This window comes from Lupinus angustifolius, chromosome LG04, assembly GCF_001865875.1.
Source record: "Lupinus angustifolius cultivar Tanjil chromosome LG04, LupAngTanjil_v1.0, whole genome shotgun sequence".
In the NCBI taxonomy this organism is placed as follows: domain Eukaryota; kingdom Viridiplantae; phylum Streptophyta; class Magnoliopsida; order Fabales; family Fabaceae; genus Lupinus; species Lupinus angustifolius.
The window spans coordinates 10,181,269-10,187,944 of NC_032012.1; positions in this window are offsets into that span (position 1 = coordinate 10,181,269).

Sequence of the window (6,676 nt, forward strand, 5' to 3'; positions counted from 1 at the left end):
TTTTTTTTTTGAATCAATAATTGCAGTTTTTTATTAACTAAACATTATAATTTGTCATTTTATTATTATAGCATAAGTCAATTATTTTAATAAATGTATCATTTCATCTTATTACCAAAATAAAATTATCAATTCTTCTCATACCTCTAAATTCTCCATCCAATGCAAATTAGTGAGAAGAAATAAATCAAAGACATACATAGAATATTTATCAAACCCAAACCTTATAGAATTGAATGCTATATCAATATAGTATAATAATAAATAGATCATACAATTATATCAATCAATATTGATTAATTTTCTTTATTCTGATTGACTTTTATTTAAAATTTAAAAAGAAAATGATATAAAAAATAGTTTAGTTTTTACTACAACATTAGTATGGATAATCCAACATCATTAAAGATTGGGTAGATTTGATGCATTGCTGGCAACATAGTACATGTTGGCAGAGATATATGACTCATCCACCATAACTATACTCATAATTTTGCAGTGGAAAGCAACAAAGGGGAGAAACAAAAGCAACATATGCTAGAATCAACACATGAATAAATGAAGACGGTAAATATGAGATAAGTTATCTATTTAATCACTAAAATTATAGTATGTGATCTAATTTTTTAATTTTTAAAATTATTTTTATGAAAAATTATTAAATAGAAATATATGATATGTGTCATAATTTTAGTACTTATAGGAGATAATTTATATCTTAATATAAAGAATATTTTATTATGATAAATGAAAGATAAGGGATAGTGTGGGGGATGGAGTGGGGCTGTAGCATCTAGTGCCCTAAACTTTTATGACTAGAGTCTATGACATTTGAAGATTAGAAAGTGACCCTACATCAAGAAAAGCCCAACGGTTTTTCCAGAGGGTAGTACCCTAGTGAGGGCATGTAATAAGAGAGTAGAGTCCTAGTGTGGGGTTAGTTAGTTTTCACATTTTTGTATAAGGATTAAAATCTCAAGGTTGAATAAAAAATATGAACTATAATTATTACATATGGTTCTACAGCTACATAGCTATATATAAGCATGCTTGAGCTACTATTTAACATATTGCAAATATATATATATTGTACTATTTTACTTACCCAACATAATGTGCCCTATATATTTAGTTATATATACATCTAAAATGGAATTGTTTGGGTAAACTCACCACTACTGAATAAAGTTCCTTTTTCCAAAAATCTGGTTGATTTCTTATGTGTCCCCATTCCCTTACATTTGGTCCCACTCTGTATTTTTGTGGTCTCTACCTTATCCCTTTGGTGCATGTTATAGATTTTGTATTTGTTTTTATACCAAAGAAAATGAATTTGTATTTGGTTTTTGGTATTTTATTAGGTATACTCATGACATAATTGTGATATTAGGGTGAGATTTTCTTAAGTACATTTTATACCTAGGAAATTATAAGGTGGTTTGATGGTTAGGATGAATAATTTAAGGAATGAATTGAATGAGGTTGTGGGTTCGAGTCTTACTCTCAACAAAAATATAAAAATACTAGCATTTGCCGATAAAAAGAAATACATTTTATTCCTAAGAAAATAAAATGTATGAACTTGGATCAAATTATGATGTAAATTGAATAATTAAGGGATAAAATATCAACCATCCATTAATGGTTTAAATTGATGTATTTTTACTCTAAAGTATAAAATATATTTTAGATGAGTTACAATACATAAAACTAATCCTCTAAAATAAGATTTTCCAATATAATATCTTCAAAAGTAAAACCCTTAACTTCAAATATAATTTACTTGGAGGGTTATGAGTCACACATACAATATTTAGAATCAGCAAGTGATATATAGATTTATCTGATTTTTCCTTACTAATTGGTATTTTCACTATTTTGAAGACGTAACTTGGCACGACATAAATATTATTTTCATATATACATATATTAATTAGTGTTTGAACATAGCTAAAAAAGAAGCTGGACCACCATATGGGAGAATTGAATATTTTGCTACTACAATTTGTGAATTATTTATGTCTATTTTATTCTCTTGTGTAGGCTTGGTCATTAAACTAGGAGATTCTTGTGAAAAAGTTTTCCTTTCAAAATAGTAATATTAAAATTGTTGCCAATTGGTTGTATTTAAAAGTGGTTAATATCGAAAGTTATATTCACAAACTGATAAGCTGGAATTTGGAAAGAAAAAAAGAGAGGGGAAAGATAAAAGAAATCATGGTCTTTCTTATCTTAGACTACTAGGGGACTATCAAATAAATGGTTATATATATATAGGGAGCTCACATGAAATAATTCACTATTTATAAACGAGAATAATTAATATGAATCATTAGATCATATTAAATGATCAAGATTAAAATATATTTGTACATTATTTATTAAGTGATCATATAATTAATAATTAATTTTTAATCTTAATTATTCATGATTAATTATAAAACTTTTAGATTTATTATTCTATTTTATATCAGAAGGGAAAAACATGTATATTACTCATTGGTATCAATCTACTTATTTTATAACAAATCTAAAAGATAAACTTGTTTCATTATAGATAAATGTTTTATTTTAAAAATAAAGTTAGGTTGCCTTGACCTAGCTCTATGATGTAGAATGCTTTAGGGCACATGTTTTACTAGAAACGTAAATAAACCATAATAAGTATGATGATTAGTAATTAACATTATAATAACAGTTCATGCCTTAACATGCAATCAGGTTAAGAAAAGAACATTTTGTGCTCAAAGTTACATATAGCTAACATGGTATTTAATGGCAACAAATAAGCCTTGACCCTTATATATGTATCCCAAAAAACATTAGCTAGAAAAAGTAAATCTAAATTAATTAAAACATTATAACATTTTTGATTCATTGCTAAGCTTTATACTTGTATGTCAAACTTATTTTAATTTCACCTAAACTATCATCTCACAAAACTAAGAATGCACCTAAGTAAATGTTGAATTTATGATAGAGTACTTGTCCATAAAAGAAGGATATAAATGAGAAGAAGAAGCATGAATTCAGGTTGGTTTAGCTAGGCTAAGTCTTTTGTCTTTTGTCTTTTATAATGACATATAACTATCCCTAAACTAAAGTACTTCACCAAAAAATATGGCCTCATGTCCTAATTCTTTGTTTTTAATCCATAATAGCATAGTTAATTTTAATTTTAGTGATGTCAAAAAAATGTCCCTTAGCTTTTACTCTTTACTTTAATTAGTTAATCATTTTGGTATAAAAGATGGCTAAAAAGTCTGAACTTTTAAAAGGTAGATTATTCAAGCAGATCTGGTATGTGTTTTATGTAATCAGGAAATAGAAACTATTGATCATTTGTTGTCTCCTATGTGATTGCTAAAAATGTATGGCTGGGATTATATGCTTAAGTAGGTAGTCAGATTATTTTGTCTGATAATTGTTTTGATCTTTTTAACCTTCATTTGAGTTTGTGTAGGAATTCCAAAGGTAGCCATTTATGGCTGATGCTTTGGTTTTCCTGTCTTCGGTTTATTTGATTAGTGAGAAATGACTACATCTTCGATAGAAAAGAGTTTAGTTATACTCATATCATGGACTTAATTCAGATTAGATCTTAGATATGATTCTCAACTGTAGTAGGGGTGAATAGTTTTGCCTATGCAAATTGGTGTGTCGATCATTGGTCATATATTTTATCTTCTACTTAGTTGTTCTTTTGTGGTTTTGGTTGTATTTAGTTAGCACATCTTATGCTTTCGTAATATAATTCTTTTGTTTAGCAAAAAAAGTTAATCATTTTGGTTTTAATCGATAATATGTCGATATTATAATTGGTCATATCATCGATCAGTATAAATATGTCACACGTGCATGTTAGGCATATCACCACCAAAGATTAAAATCAAAATTTTGACCAAAACAAACTTTTTTTTTACAAAAACTACAATAAAAATTCTATAAATTTTTGACAACAAAAACATATTTAAGGGTTTGGATATGCTTGGATTAATGATTTTGGACACATTCAAACTATTAATTTTAAATTGCTAATGAATGATCAAGGGTTTGAGTATGTATTGGTATAATTGATATGCACTGAGCACCATCCAAAATTTTGAACAAAGTCTAGTAAAGGATATCTAAAAAAATTAATTTTAGAACAACACTTACTTCTAAACATGGAATGGAGGAGAATGGTAGATAATAGAATTTGAATAAAACTGCAATATGTATAATTGCACATCATGGTATAAAAGTTTCATATTTCCTCATATAAAAAACTGCCTATAAAAAATATGTTAATTAAGAAGCTTTTATTCAACAAGTTTGATTATTCATGTAGTTTTCTTGTAGTATTTACTTGTCTTAAATATAGTTTAAACCCACTGTCAAGTAATACTAGTTGATTCTTTAGCTAATAATATTCAAACAGATGATTTTGGTATTTGGTTAGAAATTGAAAATTGAATCCATTGTTTCGATTTTTTTATTACCTAAAAAAAGTAACAATCATGCATAGATATGTGCATAATCTTTTAAACAAAAAATGTGATGTATTTAATTAAGTTAAACTCTTAAGAGGGTGTAGGTGTTATTTACTCTTAATTAGTTATATCTTATCTATGATAAATTGTCCATTTGTAAATTTGCATATAGAATTTGATTATGAAATCACTCTTCTATTTTGTTTTGTTTATTTAAGCAATATCTCCTTAGAATTGTTAATGCATTTTGTAACGAACAAAAAGTAATGAAGAACCATTGAGTGTAATATTATTTGGACTTGAATTCATAGTATACTATATTTTGTGGAAATCTTGTGCGATATTAAACAAAGTTATATCATTTCTTCTCTATTATCATTGTCATTAGCAGATATATTTGTTTGTACAATAAGTAACGATTCATAAGTACTTAGAAACTCAAATTCAAAGTTAATTTCAATTTTACTTTATTTTATTCGTTACATTAAAATTAGTTGTTGCTAACGACATGAGGCTTGAATCAAGAAATGATTTAAATCAATAATACATGAATCGTCATTTTATTGTTGGAATTGTGTATATTTATATTAAAATGTCATTACTAAAAAACAGTAAAACATTTGAGTTTATCTTTTTATTGAAATATTTGTTTTTTTTGGAAGGATTAGTACGTTTCGAAAATGTTTAAGAGAGTAATAAAGGTAAAGTTGGATTTTAGTTTCTCCATTAAATTATAAGAAGTGATCATTGTCATACTTAACAGAATAGTATCTATCAAAATCAATCTCGTCGAAATTCCCTAGATAAAGAGTGACACAAAGTATAAAAGGATGTAATGTATTAAATGTTGCTTAAATATAATAAAGAGAAAAGTGATTTCATATATCATCAAATTCCATATATGCAAGTATAAAATGACCAAAATATTCTAAGAGTAAGTTACATTAACTCCCCTTAAAACTTAACTTAAATTATACTCATTATCCATTTTCTTGTTTAAAGATTATACTCATCTCCCATGCATGGATAATGAATATAATGTATATACATAAATTAAGAAGTTTGTGTAGATATAAAAAAGTAAGATAATTTATATAATTTAACTAAAAATTTACTCTAAAAAATTTGCAAAGAACAAAATAGAAAAATATCCTTTAAATTGTCATCATTATGGCAACTTCATGTAAAGTTTATTGAGTTTTGTTAATTATCACATCTCACAACCAAATAAGCTGGACTTTTGGTGTACATAGACTATATACCATCAATAGAAGTAATTAAGGGCACACCATAAATTAGAGAGATAAAGAAAAGAGTAAAAAAAGAAAAGAGTAAAAATAGAAAAGAGTAAAAAAAGAAAAGAGTAAAAATAGAAAAGAGTAAAAAAAGAAAAGAGGGTGTATATGTATTGTCCAGTTTGGTGTAGGTTAGGACAATATAAGAGGATGTGGTCCAAACCCTATAGGGTATCCATAAAGCTCAAGAGCTACCTATATGTTTTTAGTTATTGTCATCCATAAACTAGTGTTATACCTCCAATATTGTATGTTATTATCATTTAATTAGTATATATATTTTACACATTTAAATTTGCAAGTACTTCATATATCAAATATATAGCTAGAGTTCCCCTATTGTTTTTTGTTTGAAGCTAATGTGGGTTTTCATTCAAATGTAATTATTTAATTTGAATCTAGTTATCTCATCACTTAATATATGTTATTTAATTGACACTTTGCTTACATTTGCATATATATCATGAGTTTAAAATATATGTACTTGTAATATAAGATTTTTTATATTACTATCTATATTGATTATTATTAAATTTTAAATAAAATTAATATAAATGAGTAGTGATAGTGTAAAAAAATCTCACTATAATATTTTATAGTTGTCTATAGTAAAGAGTAAAAATTTCTTAATTGAGTCGGTTCTACTAAAGGTGAGCATGAGTTCGGGTCAACCTTTAAACCTGAATCCGACCCTAGACACGATTAAATATAATGTATACTCATCTAGATAAAGTTTTCTCAATATTATTTATTATTATAAATACGTAATCTGATATATAAAATGATATATGTATATATATTATTAATCATGTATATATGATAAAAAATTTAGAGAATCAATGGTATTTTTGACCAAAAAGGTGACATTATTCTGTACATATTTGAATAGAGACACATGCAAACATGATG